This window comes from Eumetopias jubatus, unplaced genomic scaffold, assembly GCF_037043125.1.
Source record: "Eumetopias jubatus isolate StellerSeaLion01/CBP00866 unplaced genomic scaffold, mEumJub1_p1.0 scaffold_1, whole genome shotgun sequence".
Lineage (NCBI taxonomy): Eukaryota > Metazoa > Chordata > Mammalia > Carnivora > Otariidae > Eumetopias > Eumetopias jubatus.
The window spans coordinates 186,403,872-186,426,657 of NW_028274807.1; the positions used below are offsets into that span (position 1 = coordinate 186,403,872).

The following is a 22,786-nucleotide window of genomic DNA, read 5'->3' on the forward strand; positions in this document are numbered from 1 at the left end:
TACTTGGGTATTTTCCTGTCCTTATTGTGGGTTAAGCACTTAAAGAATTTTTTAAATATTTTATCCAGCATATCTAGGTGTTTGAAGGGTGGGAATTTTCATCATTTGCCAGATTGCCCAGAACTAAGAACTTACTACAAGTTCATGGTAAAATAATCAAATAATACACAAGGGCAAGTTATGAAATATTAGTCTCCTTCCTGTCTTCAACCTGTGAACTTCTCAGATCACCTTGCTAGATGTAATAACCTTTATCATTCTCTGAGGTATCATCCTAGAGGCATTTTAATGTATAAACAGCATGCATATGTAGACATAATGCATGACGATTTATTTATGCTGGTGAGAATATATTTTACCTTCTACACTGCCCTCAGCAATATGTTTTGGAGTTCATCATATATTAGTGCACTTAGCTCCACCTCTTTTCTTGTCATGACTGCATGGTATCCCATTAAATGTAGGTATTATAATTTATTTAACAATGTCCCCTATTGGATAATTTTTTCAGTTATTTTGAGATTACAAACTATCTTCCAATAGACATTCCTGTACATATGTCTTTGCTTGTATATCGTTTCACGTAGTTTTCTTTGGTGACCTGTTTCTCTGTTTTTCTCTCTTCTCCCCCACACTATGATGGTTAATTTTATGTGTCTACTTGACTGGGCTAAGGTATGCCCACATGACTGGTACAACATTATTTTGGGGTTGTGTCTGCGAATGTGTTTCCAGAAGAGATTAACATCTGAATTAGTAGACTTCACAGAGATTGCCCTCACCAATGCAGGTGAGCATCACCCATTACTTTGAGTGCTAAGTAGAACAAAAACGTGGAGGAATGGTCAGTGTTCTCTCTATTTGAGTGGGAACATCCATATTCCCCTGCCCTCAGACAGCGCTATTCCTGGTTCTCAGGCTTTCAGACACAGACCAAAGCTTATACCCTTGGCTCCTGATTCTCAGACCTTCCCTCCTGGACTGAATTAGGCTTCCGGTTCTCCACGTTATAAACTGTGTATCATGGGACTTCTCAGGCTCCATGACTATGAGAGCCAATTCCTTTAATAAATCTCAAATTTATGTATATCCCATTCGTTCTGTTTCTCTGGAAAACCCTGGCTAATTCCCGCACCACCCCCCCCACTCCAGTCCCACTATGAATTCCTTGCCGTCAAGGGTGTTATCATTCATTGGTGACTCTGGCACTCTGCCTGGGGCCTGGTGCTGAATCCGCACTGAACTCAGATCTGTTTCATGAATGACTGGGTACTTAGCAAAAAGACAAACCAGCAGTCAGACCAATCCCAACCTCAAGCAGATGTATTTTGATTTCAGTAATAACAACAACTAGTGAAGCTATTAACTGAGAACCTCCTCTACTCCAGACAAGAGCTAATGCAATCTTGACAACAGCTCTGTGAGACAGGAGACAGCATCTTGCTCTATGGACCAGGACACTGAGATACAGGTTATTTACATAACTAGCAAGAAGCAGAGACTGCATTTGGGTACAATTGTGTCTGAAATCAGTGCCTGGACTCTTGAATACTACCTCTTAATTAACATTTGTATTGTCACAAACAATGCGGGACATCTCCCTCCCTCCCTCCCTTCTTCCCTCCTCTCTCCCTGTCTTCCTTCCTTCCTTCTTTCCCTCCCTCCCCTCCCTTCCTCTCTCCCCCTTCCTTCCTTCCTTCTCTCCCTCCCTCCTTCCTTCCTTCCCTCCCTCCCTCCCTTCCCTCCTTCCTCAGATATTTCCTGAGAGCTCACAGTGTTCCAGGCAGGGAGTAATAGTGTGATTATTGGTGAAATCATTTCTGCTGTGGTGGAACATGCAGTGTGAAGGCAGAGACAGATTAAGCTAAAAAAGCGTGATGAGTGTCTGGAAGGGAAGATAATGGGGAAGCTTTAGAAGCACAGAGCTTGGAGGCTCTTCTCTGGCATAGAGGGTCTCCAGCATCTGGGATCAATTGGATTACCCTTGAATGATGAGTGAGCTGGGGGGAGATGGACCAGAGGGGTGAAGGATGAGGGTCCAGTGGGCTCCTTGTTTTCCTCCAGTGCTCTTTACAGTATAATCTTGCTCTTCCAGCCACAGCCAGCTCTCAGGACCTCTGCATGCAAAAGCCAGAGAGCCTGTGCCCTTCTGCTTCTGAAAGGTGATTGAACCCCCTCCAGCCCACCCCACCCCACCAGCACCAGCACCAGCACCACCACCACCACCACCACCACCACCGCCACCACCCATCAGCCTTTTCTAATTTTAAAGCAGTAGCTTCCTTGATTGAAATCTCAATTCGGGAACAGGCCTAGGATTGGCCTGTGGCTCAGGATTTTCACCAATAAGCGGAGTGGGAGGTGGAGAGGCGTCCCTTTAAGCAGCAGGGAGGCAGCCTTGGAGAGCTTGAAGCTTCTCTCCCCGGGACCTGAGCGGTTATCTTGGCCCACGGAGCTGCCGCGCACGGATCAGCGGCCACAGCCCCGGGAATGTCACCCCCCTTGCGCAGAGCTCCTGCAGGGCCCCCTCTGGCTCCGGGCAGTTGGCGGCGGACGCCCCGCCGGGCTTCTTAGCCGCCTGCCCCCCCTTTCCCGTTCCCCGCCGGCGGAGGCGCCGCAGCGGCGGGCGATGCAAGGCTGAGCCGGGTAAGTGGCCCTCCTGTGGCCGGGGTTCACAGAGGAGGGGGCGCTGGGGCGCCTTTGCTCCTGCTTTTCCCGACCCTCCCAGGGAAAGAGGCCTGGAGCTGGGACACTGACCTCTGGCAGTGATGCGCCTGGCCACACAGAGACAGGCGGTCGTGAGCTCTAGGGAGGGGACCGAGGGATCATATTGAGCTGTCTGCCGGCTATTGCGCAGCCACTTTATTAACCAGTAATAATAATGACGATACCAGGAGGTGGGGGTATTGTTGTGACTGTATTAGGACGACTTTGGGGGAAACATTTAAACTTCTCCGAACTTGCTTTTTAAACAATCACTATTCTCTGATTCATTTTCCTCACATACTTAAAATGCATTTATTGCTAATGACCTACTTACTTATTTTCCTTACACTATCAAAAAATATGTTCAGTGTCTTCAGAAAGATCATTAAAAAAATGAAGGACTTCTCCCCACACTCCTTATTGCTTGCCTTCCTAGAACTTTTAATATTCATCCCTTTTCTCCTTGGTAGGTCCCCGTAATTAAGCAATTCTGAATTTGTTCATGCGTTCACTCTGAATTGGGGGTAGAAGTGGGGAAGAGACCCCTCTCCTGGCCTTCTTCTAGTTCACATGGGGTAGTCTAAAGGATGGAGAAAGGTTTTTTGTGGGGGGGGGTAGTTAATTGGAATCCTCTCTTCCAGTTTTTCTGGTGCACCCTCAGTTTCGGGGAGTCAGGACCTGAGGAGGACTGGAATTATGCATATCTGGAGTGTGCCTGGGCAGCTGTATCCTAGGGAATTTTAAAACCAAAATAATCCATAGGGTTTGGGGGGTGGGGGTAAGGTTTACTGAAAAGATAAAGTTTTAGCTTCCCTCCTCGCCCTCCCCAATCTGCCTGTTCACTTGCATATAACACTAAGCAAGAAGTTATGCAAAGGGTCCAGCCTAATGCAAAGGGTCAGAGATTTTTTTTTTTTTTTTTAAGATGAGACAGCTGGAAGAAATGTCTTCCAAAATTGGAGCAAAGTCTGATGCATGGATTGCCAAACTCCCATTTCTGCCCGTATTAAATTATTTCGGCATTTTGCTGGGCTGGGCTTTATTTCTAGTTGTTGAGGTGGTGTGAATCATTTGTATGCTTTGGGTTCCCTGCTTTCTGCAAACAGATGTTTTTATCTGTGCAACTCATTGAATAATTAGAGAGATGGACATGGCCCTGTATGTCCAGAGTGAACAAACACCACTTGGGGAGGATTTGGGCTTGTCCTTTTCAAATTGTCCATTGCCAAATCTCCCCAGCCATTGGGCAATTCAGATAAAGGTGTCAAGTGAGCTGAGCAGTGAAGAATTTATATGTGCAGCTAATTCTGCTCGTCCTACAATAAAACATCTTCCCATGGGGCCAAAAAGTCGGGGGGAAGGGAGGCTTATAAAAATGATCCTGTGTTCTTAGTCACTGACTACCCAGCTCTCCCTGGATTTCTGAGAACCTGCCAGGAGAAACTGTTGACTGAATGGAAGTTTCAAGAAATGCAGAGCAGAAATCAGTACAAGCCCTCCTCGAGTGACTTTTATTTCTGTTTGGAGGAAAAGAACACTGTTAGAATAACAAATCGTGGCTGCTTTTCAAGAGCAGAAAATGGTTCTCGTTCTGAAGGCAGATTCGTTTTAAGAGTGTGAATCATTTGGTTTAGGTTTTTTCTTTTTTCTTTCTTTTTTTTCCCCCCTTTTGTGGTGGAGGCTTGGAGATGATTAAATGTCCTGTCTGCAGGAAATTACCAGGAGATTTGAGTATTTTCCTGAATCAGCCTCAGATGGTACACAGCTTTGGGTGTAATACAAGAAAGCTCTGTTACCAGGCAATCTTTCTGCCGTGATAATCTCAACTCCCAGTCTTTCAAGCTTCTCCATCAACAGGCCTTTTATTTCTTATTTTTGGGGGTGTGCTTTCATTTAAGAAACTGAAATAACTCTCTCATTCCCTTCATGAGCTTTTTAAGACGGAACTTATTTTTTGAGACAGTTTTATCGAGCGCACTTCCCCACTGGCCTCCTCCCACTAACCTCAGCAGGAAAAGCTCTTGGCTGCTTTTCCCAAGATTTCCTATAAGTCGGGATTGGTATCCTTAGGGACACAGATGTCTCAAGGGAGGAGATGCGCCAGGGTTGGAGCTAGCGCTCACCAATTTGGTGGTGACATTTATGGTCTGCATAGAGCTGTGTGCAGAGAAGGCACAGTGGTTCTGTGTTGAGTTTACCATAAAGTGCATCGTGCATCGGCAATGTGGAGAATGGGCAATTAAGACTGTAAGGGACAACTGAGGGCAACAGCGTGCTGCTTTGTCAAGTTGTGCTTACAGAGATCTGCCATTTTTAATAATTTGGAAAACCAAATCTCAGAGATGCTCTACTCCCCCGGCCATTTTTCTTAATCTTTCCTGAAAGGTATCCCATCACATTAAGTACTTCCTAGCCACATCATCAAATAGGAGAGCCCTGGATGCATATAAACTCAGTGCACTATTCCAATGTCAATGAGAGGAAGCAGAGGGAGTAATTTTTTTAGCTACTAGAGCACAGAATGGTAATCCTTGTGGCATATAATGAAACTTTATGAAAATTGTAGCGAGAGTTTAAATGCAATGTTCAAAAAAAAAAAAAAAACCCGTTTCACTGCTGCTATTTTTTATTTTCTCAAAATCTAAATGGCAAGGGATTCTTTTTCAGGATACTTAGCATTTGATTACCATGCAGTTGTATTGGTGACGTTCTTTTTCATATCCTGCTTCTCTGCGTGACAAGCAGGAGAAGACGCGCTTTTGCAGAGATTGTATCTGGACATTTTCCAGAACAATGGAAGGTGTAGGGGCGGCAGAGGAAACAGACAGACGCAGGTACTGTGGGACTTAGTGTCTGGGAAAACTCATGAATGATTTCCCTGCAAATTTAGCCCGGAGGCCTTTGAGAATTGCTTCATATTTGGCTTTTACCAGCCAGCCTGTGTATAGAAATCATGGTACCCATCACAGGGGGCTCTCTCGTCACAAAGCACCTTCCAAGAAGATGCCAGTCCACAGGGAGTTATGTACGTGACATTGCTTATCACCTCTTTGAAAATTTGTTTCATACCACTTTTTCTTAAAGCAAGCAAACAAAAACTATGACTGCTTGATTTGTTGGGAACATTTGCAAAAGGTTACTTTGCGTTCACCTGGGCTGCTATAATTATGCATTTTATAAGTGATCAAGGTTCTGTTCAGGCTTCTGAGGATGAGCAAATATCTGTTGAGTTGGATTTCAGACAATCCCAGGGTTGTTTTTTTTTTAAGATTTATTTATTTATTTTAGAGAATGAGAGAGTGCGGGGTGGTGGTGGGGGTTTGTGGAACAGAGGAAGAGGGAGAGAGAGAATCTCAAGCATACTCCTTGCTGAGCACAGAGCCCTATGTGGGGCTCGATAATGACCCTGAGATCATGACCTGAGCCAAAAGTGATTGGACGCTTAACTGACTGCCCCACCCAGGTGCCCCTCAAACAATTCCACTTTTGAGCACTTGGCTGTCCAGCCTGGGGTAAAGGTCTCATATATGCATATTGTAAATGATAATAAACAGAATGATAGCTGTTAACTTACTGACTTTTTGCCAAGCATAGACTAAATGTCTCACCAACCTTTCTTAGACTTTACTCCACGGAAGAATTCTTCGAATAGTCTGTTTCAGTAAATCTGTGGTGTGACCTGGAAATTTGCATTTTAAGAAGCATCCCAGGTGGGACCTTGGACTCTAGTTTGAAACACACTTTGCATTTTTGTTCATTATCATTCAAAATCCTCACATTAACCCAGATAGGTGCTATTATCATCCCTATTTCACAGATAAGGAAGAGTAGGCTCAGAGAGGTTCAGTAACTCCCTGGGGTCACATAGCTACTAAGTGGCCATGCAGGAGACCTGGACCTGTAACTCTCCAACTCCTCTGTCCCTGTGCTCAAGCTGATGCTCTTGGTGGTTGGGAGGTCTTCTCGCTACAAGTTGGATCTAGTGGCCCTTCCCCCAGCTCTCTCTTCCTATGATACTGGCATCTAGGAGACGCTAGTCCACAGGGACCCCTTTTATGCAGTCTGCTCTGGCCGAATTTAGGAAGGACTGAATAGGGGTGTAGGTGTGAATCCTTAATACTTAAGGATTGTCCAGCTAATTTGCCCTGAGTTCTCTAACTGCCAAGCCAAGATAAGTCAAGATTAGATTAATTCATTTGTGAGATGCTTTTCAGTCCCCCCCAGCTTTTGGAATCTTTTAAGGCAGCTCTGTCCCCCTCACAGGCCCTTTCACAATTCCCAGGGCCACTTCCTGTCTTCTCTGTACAACTTCCACAGAGTCCTCCCGCATGACCCCTCATGGTTCCCATGCCCAGGGAGGTGGAAGCCTTTTCCTGATGCCCATAACCTGAGCACACCTGAAGCCCCTCTTTTTTTTTCAGTGTTCTATATAAACTGCCCCCAATCTGGGTAGAGTCCTGTGGAAAACAAATGCAAAGGAAATACTGAGAAGAGAGGCAGAGATGAGGAGTCTCATTTAGACCTCTTCCTGATTCCCCCTTGGCCTGACCTGATTTCCCTTGCCTCTGGGCACACGGACGGGTGCTGATTTATCTTGCTTAATTGCTGCAAGATTGTGATATAGGACAAACCACTTAACCTCATGAGCTTTGCCTCCATTATCTGTACAGTGGAATGCTCCTGTCAACCCTTTCTCCTTTGGGTACAAGTGACATAACGACCATGGAAGCACTTTGGGCTTTGTTTAAACACATTCTGAGGGTGTGCTTTTGTTGCCTTCAGGCAAGCAGTGGTTCTCAGTCTGTGTTCCAGGGAGCACCCATTGGCAAATTGCTCTTCCAAACAGGAAAGCAAAAAATGATTCCATGTATATTTGCAAAATGTGACATCCTGTGCCTTTTGTTGAGGAATCACAGTTCATGCTAGTACATTAAAGGCTCTGAGCCCTGTTTGGCTTTGCGTGTTCCCTGTTAATGGGGTCCCAGAACCCCTTTGCAGCGTCACCCATCACCGTGCTGCACCACGCAGATGGGGGGGAGCTGCCAGGCTTTAAGATGGCAGCTACTACTTACTAGCAGGGTGCCTTTAGACAAGTCACTCACATCTCACAAGCTCCATTTTCCCTTCTCTCTGAAAGGGTAATAATAATGGTACCTACCCCACAGAGTTTTAAATAAAGTTACGTAAATTAAGAGATTGCCTTCCACCTGTCGGAAACATTCGTCTGAGCCCTCTGGGAGCATCATTCTCTCCTTCTGGCTTTCTTCTCTCTCTAACCTTCTATATGTCCCATTTGCCATATTTTCCTTTCCTTGTTCTCCTCCACTAGTTTTTCCTAAGTTGGACTGCTCTTCTCCTCTCTCTCTGTGTTCTTCTGTTGTTCATTTTCGTTTGCTCGCTTGCCGACATCTGTCCTTGGCTGCATGTCATCACATACTGATGACTCCCAAATTGACGTGTTCAGCCTGGACCTCTCTCCTGTGCTCCAGACTTATGTACACACGTCTCTTTTTAGTGTCTTTATTAGATATGAAACAGGCTTCTCAAACATCACATGTCAAAGCACAACCCTAGATTTATTCCTTAGCCTGAGCCTTTACCAGGTCAGCAAATGGACCCCCCACCCCCCGCCCAGCCATCTAGTTGCTGAGCTACAAACGTTGGGCATCTTTCTGTTTTCCACACACTCCCTTGTCCAGTCCAGTGGGAATAAGTCCTTGCGTCTCAACCTCAAAAATATATTCCATTTGGGACATGGGGAAGGAAGAGGGCAGATAGATGGCTTAGAGCGGGGTTTCAGGTAATTTCATGGGGTTCTGAAGGAGCTTATATTGAGTATGGGTTTCATGGGGATAGGCAGTTGTCAAAATTGATCAGTCTTCCATGTAAAATACACATTTTGCTGTGTGTAAATTACACCTCCCTAAAAAAAACTTAAGATATATATCCCAAAGGGGACCACTGCTCAGTGTGTCTGCAGGCATGACTTCCGAATGCCGCCATCATGCCTTACTTTGATTACTCAGTCACCTTCCCAAATTCCTAGTGTTTCTAAAGCTTAAATCAGATTCTCTCGCTCCCTTATTAGCACTTTCAAATAGCTTCCCATGACCGTAAGGACAAACTGTAAACACATTACCATGAGCTATGAGATCCCCCCATTCCCACCCCAACAACACCAGCACAAACTTTTCTCAGTAAGGACATCTCCCAACCACTAGTACCTGTGCTCCAGTCATACCAGCCCTTTGACCACCCAAGCCTCTGCCTGCCTCAGGGCCTTTGTACCTGCTGTTCCTTTTTGCTCAGAATGCTCTAGAACTTTGCCTGGCTGGCTTCTCATCACTGGCCTTCTTAGCTTGAATGTCATTCTACCGAAGGACTCCCTACCTGGCTTGGCTTCACCACCATCCCCCAACTCCCCAACACACAGACACTCTGTTTTTGCCACATTACCTTACGAATTTTTGCTCAAAGCACTTCTCAAGATAGAAGTGTTTTTCGATGTGATAACTGTCTTCCTCTCCCTCCTGAAGGGCACAGGCCTGCCACCCAGTGGGGGTGCACTAAATTGAATGACTGCCACCTAACTCAGTGTCTGATACAGCAACTGCAAGAAAATTGTTAGTTAATAAACAGTTTTAAAGTTCTGTTTATTACTCTTCTCCTTCTCTCATCTCCTTCTTCCTTGGTGATAGGAAAACTAACGTGCTTTGTGACCGCACTAAATCCACATATTTAATGTTTCTGACCCTCAAGTTTGTTTTGTTTTGTTTAATTATAAAACAAGGTCAATGATAGCTGCCCCTTGTAGAGGCCTATAAACTCTTTGGAGGAAGGTGTTATCACAGTAGGAATGAGGCTTTAGTGTTTTATCACCTTTTAAAAATTGTCCCCATAGCTAATGGTTTTCTTTGAAGACCCTGAGCCTTTGAGTTCTCCTGCTGAGGAAATCTTACCAGATCAGCTGCTGCCCTGGGAACATTACTTGAGATGCAAAGATTTTTTTTTTTTCTTTTTAAAGATTTTATTTATTTATTTGAGAGTGAGAGAAAGAGCGCAGAGGAGAGGGAGAGGGAGAAGCAGACTCCCCGCTGAGCAGGGAGCCCATGTGGGGCTCGATCCCAGGATCCTGAGATCAAGACTGGAGCCAAAGGCAGACGCTTAACCGACTGGGCCACCCAGGCATCCCGAGATGCAAAGATTTTTAAGATTCACTGGAAGTCCCACAAATGGCTTTGCAACTCACAGGGCAGTAAACATGTATATGTATTTTATTTATTTATTTATTTATTTGTTAGAGAGAGAGAGAGAGAGAGAGAGAGCGAGAGAGGGAACACGAGCAGGGGCAGAGGGAGAGGGAGAAGCCGGCTTCCCGCCGAGCAGGGAGCCCGATGCGGGGCTTGATCCCAGGACCCTGGGATCATGACCTGAGCCAAAGGCAGACGCTTAACAACTGAGCCACCCAGGCGCCCCTATATATATTTTAATCTCGTGGAGAAAATCTTGCCCAGAGAACAAAGGTGGACTGGATGTCTAATGCCTGAGACTTCCTCCCCTCCCTGCTCCCGAAGACCCTCACCCAACATCATTACTGGAGTGCTCATTTAAAAATCAGAACAAAGGATTGTATATTCTAGAAAAGAGTGAAAATCAGCAAGTATTGGTGAGGAAGACAATGTCCTTCCCTAGGTAGGAAGAGAATAATACTGGCATTTCTGAAAACCTGCAGGCCCCGGCTTATTTAGACTATTCATCCAGTCACTAGAACAGGAAAAGTGCAGAGGGTTTATTTGCTTGGAGGTCTGGTTGGAAGCATTAAAGGGCCCTTTCAGAGCTCAGGGGGCAGCACTGTGATTGATGAACAGTGTCTGCTGTGGACAGGAATCGTCTTTGGTCTTGTCCATAAAGAATGAAATTGTTAGCTTTGGAAGGGCCCAAGGAGATTATCTAGTCCAACTCTTGACCTGGTAACTACTAAACCGTGTTTTGGGGGCTTTAGAAAAATAATCATGAGCTTGGCAAAGTAATAACCCTTAACTTTTTAGGCCTTTGTTTTCCTCATGGGTCTCTTCAGTGCATTCAACATGGCGCACTATAGCACCTCCTAGGAATGTTTGGTGGGATCCTCCAGTTAAGTGTGGGAAATTCTGCATTTACCATATCCCTTCTGAAACACACATAAGGCAGAGTAAACATGGTCAAGGTCCTGAGAAGTTCAACTATAAAGAAACCTATCTAACATTGTTTCCCAAATCTTTGTGATCCTAGGATGCTTTTCAGGGACACCTGTTGCCATCTTGTAGAGCACTCTTCTTTAGATGATGTCATACGATGTTTGGGAAGTGGGGGATATATTCGTTTCCTAGGGCTGCTATATCCAAGTGTCATAAACTTGGTACAACAGAGCAACAGAACTGTATTCTTCCATAGTTTTGGAGGCCAGAGGTTTGAAAATCAAGGTGTCACCAGGGCCATACTCCCTCCAGAAGCTCTGGGAGAGAATCCATTCCTTGCCTCCTCCAGATATTGGTGCCTGCCGACAGTCCTTGGTGTTTCTTGGTTTGTGGGAGTATCACTCCTAGTATCTGCCTCTTCTTCACGTGGCCACCTTCTCTCTGTGTGGCTCTAAAATCTCCCTCTGCCTTTCTTTTATAAGGTCATTTACAGTGACATTTGGGCTCACCCAGATAATCCAGAATAATCTTCTCATTTCAAAATCCATAATTTTAATTATATCTGCAGGGACCCTTTTCTCAAAGAAGATGACATTCACAGGTTCCAGGATTTAGGACATGGACATATCTTTGGGGGGGTCATTTTTCAGTCTCACTCAAGGATCAGGAGACCTGCATCCAGTCCTTGCTTTGCCAAGAGCTCCGCCCACCACAGCTACATGGGGCAGCAGTTAGAATGGTTACGTTGGGACACAGGACCCATTTCTTTACCCTCAAAACCTCAGTCCCCTCAACTATTAAATGGGATGTAGTTGTACATACTTCATAGGATGATTATAAAGGTTAAATGAGATAATTCTTGTAGTGCACTTAGCACAGGTCAGTACTAAGTATTAGCTTGTTACTCTCATGGCATGTTTTTACTATTGTTGCTGCTCCTACCTCACTAAACCATGTTCTTTCTCCTTGAACTTTCTTGTCAAATGAAGTGATAGGGACTGCTTCATCACACAAAATATCCAGGTTCCTCTTACAACTAGTGGATGGTTCTGGACCTCTGAAAGGCCTCCTTTTATTTTTCAGATCTTTTCACGGAAGTATAATATAATCAAGGAAAGTGAACATGAATGTTCAGCTCAGGGAGATTTTGTAAACTGACCACACCCATGTCACCACACACATCAAGAAGCAGATGTCATCAGGGTCCCAGAGCTACTTCTGTGAGCCCTCTTCTGGGCTTTTCTGCACTAACCATTAGCCTTCCTTCCTTCCTTCTAGCATCATAGATTCTTCCTGTTTTTATATCTTAAATGGAACCATACAATAGGTACTCTTGAATCTGGCTTTCCCTCAATGTTTTGTTTGTGAGATTCAATCATTTTGTTGTATATAGTTGCAAATCATTAATTTTAATTGTTTAGTATACCGTTCTTAAATAGACCACAATGTATCCATTCAATTGTTGGTGGGTGTTTGGTTAATTTCTAGTTAGAGGCTGTTACAAAGAGTACTGTTTTGGTCACTCTAGTACTATCCACGTATCCACAAAAGTTTGAGTCAAGAACTCTTTTTTTTTTTTCCCCATCTAGCCTATTTCAGGTGCTCTGCAACACAGAGAGCATCTCGTAATCAAGGGTCATGGCTGCTTTGAAGGAATCATTCTCCTTCGTTCCTGCCCACCACGTTCCGAAACTGTTGGCCACGCCGACATTTCCATGATTTCTGAAATCTCTTTGAACCACCACACTTTGCAGAATACTCTTCTCTTGGCCTACCTTCCAGTGGGCTGGGACCAGGTGTGGTCATTTCAAAGTAGTCGACACCCAGCCAGGGACACAGCTCCACATCCTGGCATCCCTCTCAGTGCAACCCCACTCATTTACTCGTGCCTCTGCTGCCAGTGGGAAGTCTACCCCTCCCTCCCTGACTGCCTTAAGGAGAGATGATATGGGCCACAGATGTCCCTTTCCTTCTCCATCTGAGGCCCCCACTGAAGTAAGCCTACACACCCATTTCATAATCCCAAGCCTGGCACTTGGAACAACCCAAACTGTCTTATAGATTAGAGCATGTCCGACTGAAGGTTGGGGGCAGAAGGGTGGAGGGAGGAGTTGGCACAAAGTGGTAGTGTGATGTGGGCACGAGCCAAAAAGTTGGCGCTGTTGCTGACAAAGGTTGGGAGCTGCTGGCTTAACTCAGCCATATAATTTTCCTTTTGTCAGGGGAAGGTTGGAACTCATGCTTCAGCTGTTCCTGGTATTATATGCATGAGAGATTCTTTCCTAGATCCCTGAACTGAGTTTGGTCATGGATGAAGCATTGCTACCATACGGTGACTGGTAGAATCCCATTTGCGGCTTTGCTTGGAGTTCCATTAATTTGTGCCAGATTACACATGTCAAATCCGGAATTCCCCGGGGAACTGTAAGATGGATATTAGGCATAGTTACCAAAACATTCAGAGAGAGGAGATCTCAATGAAACTAGGCTTGTCTTGTCCCTTTGTCTTGTTCATTTTGTCCCTTTTTATGATTGGTGGCCTTCAAATATGTCTATGACAGGTGGAGTGGGGAGGGGGGCATAGGAAACAAAACATTGTGTCTTTGTTATGCTCCTGTGTTTATTTTGTATTGCCTGGTGACCAAGAAGTGGCAATGAAAGTGGGGCTGTTTGGGAAGGGTGAGGTTGACTCTGGAAGATTTCTTATCTGTTAAAGTCAACAAAGAATTAAGCCATACTTTTCTAGAGGATGATAATCTCTCACAAAAATGGGCAAATAATTGAGCAACTGCTATGCCAACTTCCTTTGGAGATTTAGTTATAATAACAGCTGTCATTTTTTATACCTTTTTTAGATGACCAGCAGTGCCATGGGTCTCTGTCATGGGTCCACAGGCTTTTTTTTTTTTTTTTTTTGTAAAGGGCCAGATGTTAAATATTTTAGGCTTTGCAAGTAAAGAGGCAAAGCTGTGGACACCATGTAGGTACTTACATAATGATAGGACAGATTCCCACGCAATTTTTATTGACAGAATTCCCAGTGTAATGATAATAATTGAGCATAACATTTTCATAATATGGGTCTGCTAGTGAGAAGAAGGAAATTCTTTTTTGAGGAGGTGGAGATTGGCATTACTGTTCCCTGTCATGAAATTGATGGCACACGTTTATTGCAGAAAATCACCTTTCACTCATGGGGCAGGTGGTGGGGTGGATTTGGCCTGGAGGCCATAGTTTTATTTACATTGTTGCTGAGCCGTTCGTATCAGTAATGCTTACGTTGGGCTGCAGAGGACAGGGAAAAACTCAACATTGACATAAATGTGTTAGGCATTTATTTCTCTCCCTGTAAAAGAAGTTTAGAGGTGTCATAGTGACCTGGGTTTATTTTTTCTGCCCTGCCAATCTCAGCATAAGGCTTCTGTCGCCAGAATCACCCCCTGGTACCAGCTCCTGCCATCACATTTGCATTTCAGTAAGCAAGAATAAAGGGGGAAAGAAGCACATAGCTCCTCTTTTTTAGGGAGACCTCTCAAAGTGCCCCCCAGTCCTACCACTGTCTCATTGGCAGGGCATGGTCACATGATCACACACCTCTGCAGAAGAGGCTGTCTACTCCACCTGTTAGTGTGCTTAGAGAACAGTTGGAATCCTAACTCCTGAGGGGGCAGGAGAGATGTTAGGATTAGCAGCTAGAGTTTTCTGCCGTGTGGCCCAAGGGTAGAAGGTGAGCCTTGGAGAGAGTGCCATCTTCCCCAAGGCCATGAGGTAGCAGGATTTGACCAGGTCTGCCCAATTCTAGTCTTCTGTCCCTCTCCCTAAGTCTACCCTTAAGCATTGTGGGAAGGTCCACGTGCATAACATAAGGAATGAGATGACGAGTGATCTGTATCCTTGATCCTTCCAAAAGACGTTCCCAAAGTACCTATAAGGAAGGATGATGACTATCATCCTTCAGTGGTCAGTGGAGAGCCCAGTGAAGACTGGACCAGGGCACATGGCTGTGGTTAAAGCCCCAACGACACCTCCTACTTCTCCCTAAACATTAATGCACATCTTGAGAATCCTACCAAACCTTTTCAGCAGTCACACAGAACAGGAAGCAAATACAGTGACTATCAAGCTCGGGCATGCAGAAAGGAAGCTGACAGGACTTGTCATAAGCCCACTTCCCTACCAAGCTGCATGGAGGCAAGGACATAGGAGCAAGGAAACAGTGCCTGGGCATGAGGACTTCTAAAGTGACACTGCTCACTACTATGGCCTGGCATTTAGCCGACCAGGCTCACAACTTCTTATCCTGAACGGGAAGCTGGGGAAAGGTGGGTATGAGACCTCAGGTTCCTCCGCTTACTACATATACAACATACTTCTACATATTCCGTGTTTGTGGATGGAATCTGAAACTTCATACCCATATGTGTGTCTGTATGTGTGTATATCTATGAGTAATGTATAAATACAGATGTAGGTACAAATGTTCAGCTATTGGAACATTTGAATGCTTGCTAAGTACCAAATCATTTAATTCCCGTAATCCCACAGTAGCCCTTTGGGGTACCATCATCATCACCATGTTAAAGACAAGTCAGTACAGTGTTGAGAAGGTAAGTAACTTGTTCAAGACCACAGGGCTGTGCATGGCAAATCCAGGCACTTGAACTTGAGTCTTCACTTTCAGCTCTACTACTTTTGACTGTAATACTTAAGTCACCCTGTAAGCTAAAAGCTGTAATAGCATTTCCAACAAAGATCATGGGATTACCACAGCGGGAATGATTAATATTGACTTGGGGGGAGAAATGGGCAAAGCTTTCAAGAGGTGGGGACATTTGAGCTGGACTCAGTGAGTAGGATCATGTGGGCGGGAAGAATGAAATCCACTGAAACAGATGATTATTCGTCCAAGATGTAACACAATCTACTATAATAATAAATAACTAGCCCTGGCTAGTGAGGAGATGAGAAATGGATTCAGGGGCCCCGTCTTTTTGTTCCCCTTCCTCTGAATATTCCCATCACCATAAAAATAGCAGATCCATGTTCCTGAGGTGGCTTCTTGTCTAGCGCAGTCTTGTCTGTCAAGTTGGGGGCCAGACGCAAAGCTTCTTGCCAGGAGATGACTTGCACTGAGGTTTAATGGCCTGGTATAGAACTGTGTGTTCCTCTTTCTACTGTATTCGGGACTTTGGTTTGTCTAAACTGGGCTGTGTGTGATAATGGAAAGGAATAAAGCTCATAAATAAAAGAGGAGGTGAAAGTAGGTTTTAGTAATGAGGCTCCTGCTTGATCGCATCAGCAAGCTAAGGAAAGAGCCATTAAATATTTATTGAATTGTTGCATTAACATTTTCACTGCCTGCTGCGGACACTAAAACTCTCTGGAGAGTGCAGTCGTCTACCACCAAAGAGCGGAGGGAACCGGGGCTGAGCCGAAACCGACACCTCTATTATTACGGACTTCCATCTGTCTGAGGGGCCCAGAGAGACTGTGCGAATAACCACCAGTTGCTAGAGGAGACTTGGTTGAGGTCAAAGACAGTGAGACAGTGCACAGGCGGGGATGGAGCATAGCAGGCGCCCTACCTTGAAACATCTCTTGGGCAGCGAGCCAGCAGATCCCAGGCACATTCCAAACTGCCCTTTAATTTTTTTCCAAGGCCACTGTCTCTCGAGCGTTTTGTTTATGATTAGTTTAATTATGATAAACTGTGGTAAGATGTAGACCCTTGGCTCTTCTTCCCACCCCACCCCCACCCCCCACCCCCCGCCTTCTTCTTAGTGGAAAAGATTCTTTAAATGGGGCTGTGTGAGGCTGGGTGAGAGAGTGCAGATTGCCTCAGCAGACCCAACACTCTCCTCTTGTGGTCGGTCACCTTCCAAATAAGGCATGCTGTAGGTATTCCAACTGCTGTAAGGTCTTGAGCTGGTCAAGGAGTCAATTATTATGCATTAAAAAGCAATTCATCATCTAGAGTAGTGAACTCTTGTGTTATTTTTAGGCCAACCTTTTAATTTATGTGGCGTGCAAGAACAGGGTTTCTCACGTGAACTTCTGGAGGGTTCATGGAACAATACCCAGGGTAGGGAGTGGGGCGCCCAGCAGGAGTAGGTCTCTGAACAACTTTGCGATAATCCCATAGTTGGCTAGTTTTTAGCAAGGACGTTGGAGTCAGACAGTAGTCCAACTTCCAGTTCTGCCACTTGGCACTTTGATGATGTCGAGTGGGTCACTTATATGGCCTGAGTCTGTTTCTCTGCCTGTACAATGGATTCATTATGGGATGTACCCCAACAAATTGCTCTGAGGACAAGATGAGATAGTGCACATAAAGCCACTGGGATAATACTTGGTACATAGCAATCGCTTCATCAGTGCTAGCTGTTGTTACTATTTCTTAAACTTTTAATTCTAACCTAGAACTTTCTAGCCTTTGAGACTTCCTGTAAGGCCAGACAGGAGGTGAATCTCAAATCACTAAATCATGGACGTTCAGAACTGGAAGGTACCAAGAAAAGATCATCAAATTGGGCGTCGGCAAAGTCTGGCACTCTAGCCACATCCAGCCTGCGATCTTTTCTGTACATTGTTTTGGTGGAACACATTCAGGCCCATTCATTTATGTTTTCTCTATTTCTCTATGGCTGTTCTCCTACTGCAAGGGCAGGTGTGACAGAGATGATACGAACTACATGCCCTCAAAGCCTAAAAGCTTGACTCTCTGACCCTCTACAGAGCAGGTTTGTTGACCCCAATCTAATCCACTTAGGATTTGCCCCTCAGGAAACCAAGGCTCAGAGGAAGACAAAGACTTGAAGAGATACAGTGCCAAGTCTTGATCATAAGCTCCCTGACTACTCTCATGCAGTTGTGCATCTTGCCTCCTGGCTTGGTAGGAAAGGGATCATAGAAACACCAGGGAGAGCTCATGCTACTCGTGTATTGAAAACCAGAGCAGAAGTGCTGTTGACCAGCAAATAGACCAGTCCTGCCATGGAGGAAACCACTTCTTAGAGGTAAAGGATCAACACTTGGATGATGCAGGATCATGCCCACCACTCCGGTGCTCAGCTGAAGGAGTTACAACCTCCTGCTCAGTGTTCTCCAACCAGTCAACCAGTGGGTGGGGAGGGGGCACGCTTCCATTGGGTCCTTCTAGCGTGTGGTGGACCTGGCTGGGCACAGTCAGTGGGGACCAAGTATGAACTTTCCTGAAAGAGAAAGCTGGTGAGGGAAGTCATTTTCATAGGCTTTTTGCTTCAGAGTCCATCCCTATGCTGAATGCCGCCTCTTTTATCATTTTGTTGAGTGTCCTATTTGAAGCACGTCATTGAATCCTTCTAACAGCCTTACAAGATAGGAAACTGTTGTGACCCTCATTTTACAGAGGAGGAGGTAGAAGCTTGGAGTGGTTAACTGACCTAGTCAGGGTCACGAGACCAGTGGTGGAGCCAAGGCCTGAATGAGGGCTATCAGATTCCAAAGAAAAGAGGCATATATTAGAGATGAGGGAAGACTGTCGGCATCGGTATAGACTATGCCCATTACTTTTTTTTTTTTTAGACCATCTTGGGTTAATTCATACACATTCTTAATCACTTTGTTATAATGTCCCCAGTGTGTTGCATTAAAATGTGAATTCACCCATAGGAATGTCTGACCAGAAAAGCGATAAATCTTGTCTGCGTCTAAAGCGGTAAGAGACCCCTATCCTTGGATGGTTCATCAGAGAGGGGGATGTGTCTGTTGTACACACTGATGAGTCCCCAGAGCCTAGAACAGGGCCTGGCATGTGTTAGAAGCTCAGTAAATATTTGTGGTGTATTGGACAAACTAGAATTCAAGATGTGAAATGTTACTAGCTTAAGTCACCAGATGTAACTGGACTGCTGTGCTCAAAGGCAAACCCGATATGGGTGAAGGGGCCCAGACTCAGACTGGGAAATTGAAAGCTTCAGACTTGCAGATTGGGAGGCGCAGCAGTGAGGAACAGACACCCAGATGCGAGCAAGTCCCTGATCTCTGACCCCTCACCAGAGTTCTTGGCCTTATGTGTGAAATGGACTGTCTGCCTCTCAACAGAAATGCTAAAGAGTGGCTTGTGACTACTGCGCTCCCTCCAGAGAAAGTGTGCTGAATGCAGCCTTGGAGGACGTAAGGCGTGCCGGGACTGGGGGCATGTCCCAGGCAGAGGGACCAGCACATACAGAGCATGCCTGGAGTGTCGAGGGACAGCAAGGGGGAGGATCTTGGGGCTGGAGCCAGGATGGGTGAGCAGGGAGGAGGGAGATGCCAGGGTACATAAGGCCTTGCTGGCCTGGAAGAGGAGTTTGGTTTGCACCCCTTGCTGGACGGGAAGCCCACATTGGGCTTCACACGCTGCAGTAAAGGAGGCCTCCCGGGGTTGCCAGGTTCCGAATTTCAAGTCAAAGCAGTTTTAGCCAAAAGGGACTTTATTGGCTCATGGGAATTCAGAGGGGTGGCCCTTATTTCAGGCACTGCTGGGGGTGTGTTCTTGCACAGTGTCATAGGGACTCTGTCTCTTCTCCTGCATCTGTACCGCTTTGTATTGGCTTCATTTCCAGGCATGCTCTCTCCACCCTTCACCAACGATGACCGTGGACAGTTCTCGACCTAAGAGTGCCAGGATCTCAGGAGCAAGGCTTCCTCACACTTCCAGTGCCCTTAACGGTGCCCTCCTCATGAAAAAAAAACATTGATTGGCCCTGTCTTGTTGGCAGACGCACTCCTGAACTAATCAAGGGCAGGGGAGAGTGGCGTGGGATGCTCTGGTTGGTTGATTTGGGTCATACTCCCGCCCATAGGCAAGGTAAACTTGGCCTCTCTATAGCCCAGTGGTTCTCAGTGTGGTCCACTCCTCCCTCTCTCACAGGGACATTTGCCAATGGAAAATACCAACAGGTGAGAAACCCACTATAGCCCCATGAGGATATAGCTGCGCAAGGAGAACTTGTAATGCAGACCCAGGAATGGCCTGGCTCTCAGAGCCTTCCATAAAACCTGCTGGTGGGTAATGCTATGGTTAAGAGCAAAAATCAGCATTTCCTTTGGTGATCAAGGGAAGGAAAGCGGTGATGGCTTCTGAAATTCTGAGTTCCCTTCTACCTCTGCTCCTTAAGAGTTTTCAGGCCTTGAGCAAGTCATTCAGCTTCTGTTTTCTGTTCAGGAAAATTGGTGGAAAAAGACCCCATCTCACCAAGTGTTGGGGAGGTTTGGATTGAAGCTCCTCCATGTAAAAGCAATTTAGAAACTGATAAGCTACCCAAGTAATGCATCCTAGAGACAGTCTCTTCTGCACAGAGTGCTTTGCTACACATTGTGTGTTCTGCAGAAGAGTCTCCGCATGAAGAGGCATCCATTATAGTGTGGGTGGTAGGAACAGCCTTGCAGTACAAGACGGCAAGCAGAAAAATACCCCCCCAAAAGTGGGAGGAATTCAGACCTGGACAATGGGATATGTTGGGGGTGCAACAGAACCAATGAGCTGTAGGGCTCAAGGAAAAGGGCTGTGTAGTCCTCAAGGCATTTACCGTGTAGCTTCTTTCCATTTAGGGGTTGAGCCTTGTTAGTTACAAAAGGTTGGTTGTGTGGTTTATTGGCAAGTAATAATCTTTCACGCTGAGTCTCCATTTGACAAGACTATGACCGGTACTACAGTTCATACAGTTGCAATTTTTTTTTCCCCCTTAGGTTGTTAACGTATATATTTTTCTTTACGGAAAGGGGAAAGATTGTCAAGAGTTTTAAGGTAGTAAATCCTATTGAGGAAATGTCTGATAAATTTGTATTATCAAAGGAGCTTACTTTAAATCACAGTTTTAAATTCCAGCTTTGGGTAAGGAATCAATAAAGAATTTCCTTTAAGGGTTAAATTCTCGACCTATTTTTCAGCTTCCCTTAAGTCCTGTTACCAGCCAAGGTAGTGTGTGATCATGGTTTCTGTGGCATCTACTATTATTGTTTAATTCTGTTTCCTAAGAGAGTCCATCAGGATAAAAGATTTGCCACATTTTGCAAAAGGGAGTGGTGTGGGGTGTCTTTTAAAAAAGGGGTGATACATTATCAAATGAAGGGACACAGTTTTCCAGCTGGATTTGTCTCATTGGCTTTACCTCTCACTCCTTTGATGTGAATGGTGATTGATCTGTGGTTCAAGTCACCACCTGCCTGATAGCTAGAGAGGTTGACCTTTTGCTCTTCACGTGGCAGACTTTAATTATTAGCCTGCAACTGACTGACTTTGTGCCTGTCCCCACATTCACAGGCTGCTGCACATTAAGTACCTCTCCTTGGTCCTTTCTGATTGGGAAGTTATTGGGGGAAGAGAGGCAATTTCCCTTTGGCGTTGACTAGAAGGGTTTTTTTTCCCCCTAATTAGTTGCCATTTGCCCATTATTAAGTGCTTTCCTTGAAATGAGGAAGGAAGACAGAGGAGGAGTTAGGTGAAGCAGGTTTCTGCCAAGACAGATCATTAGCAAGAAGTTAATGGGAATGACTCATGAAAATTAACTGATGTTAAGTGAATTATTTCTAATGTGCATTTTAATTTTTATCTGGTGAGATGGTGGGCTGCCTTTTTAAAAAAAGAAGTATTAAGTGCTCAGCTTTCTGTTGCACAAATGTTCAGCAAGTAAAGTTTCAGTTACATAAGTTGGACAGGGGATGGACTTTAAAGTTTCATGGATTGGGGTGTGCAGACCAGGGGAGGGCCCATCAGTCTTCCTGACCCATCTAGAGAGTGAATGGCTGATTTCTCAGTTGGTGACAAGCTGGTGAAAACCAGTCCAGACCCAAAGTCACTTTGATCTCAAAATTATTTTACACAGCCCCTTGTGTTTCAGGCCCATTAGAAAATGAAATTCCATGCTGTAATTCCTAATTGAATTTATTCAATAAAAATCAATTTGAGTTGTCAGCTCAGTAGTATCCCACACCCGAAGGCCTATCTCTTGTGATAATCTTTGTATCTCATCCTATGGCTAAAGAAACTTTAGGAGGAAAACAGTTAATTCTATCCTATGTCATGGTTAGGGCCGGGGTCACTTAAATTATGACCTACAACACTTTGAGTCTAGGCATTCCTTCCTTTGAAATGGTGTTGTATTAAGTTGGGGAAAAAACTTTGTGCTTGGCTCCTAATTGCTGCAAAATTTTGCAGAGCTAAACAATGGAATCAAAAGAATCCACCTACCATTCTGGAGGTTATATATGATGCAAGACAAAAGGATGGCAAAATAAAATGTCTTTCTCTCTTGAGAATAATAGTCATTTTAGAGTGTTACTCTTTTAAAATCAGAATGCTTAAAGGTAATCTGTAGCCTATAAATACATGGCAAGGTAATATAAATAGGATGTGCTGCCTCAAAAAGAACCTCACTTCTATCTTCCTTGCACATTAAAATGCATACATAGTGATGGCTGCAATTATTAAACTGTATTTTGGGGGCTTTCTGTTCAAATGAGGAAAAAGAAACATTATATAGATCACTAAAATGTTATCACCTGATCGGGGAGCCTGGCCTTCTGGAGAAGAATTGTATACTGGAAACTGACCAGTCAAGAGGCCTAGATTCTAGGGGCAGCCCTGCTAGCTATAGCTAGCCAGCCTGGTGGCTTTGGACAAGTCACATGACCTGTTTTGGTTTCAGGGTTTTCACCTACAAAATGAGATGTTCGAATATGTGATCCCAAATATATGAGTTTTGAAAAATGGACTTCAGATTGACCCACGAAGACCTTCCTGTGAATAACTATTGGTAAACCTGGCAATGAACCCTGTGGGTAGATCCTGCCCCCTCCTTCTCTGGGATTCCTCCCTGTATTAGGGGGCAGGAAAACCTGAGAACTTCAAGAACCACTTTTTACCAGGGACTTTACTGAAA

General features: G+C 45.0%; 1 protein-coding gene across 2 annotated transcripts in view; it reads left to right on the forward strand.

Annotated features, from left to right (window-relative positions):
* The window catches only part of PRICKLE2 (prickle planar cell polarity protein 2), a 309,331-nt gene that overhangs the window by 158,706 nt on the left and 127,839 nt on the right, over positions 1 to 22,786 (forward strand). The window lies entirely within an intron of this gene.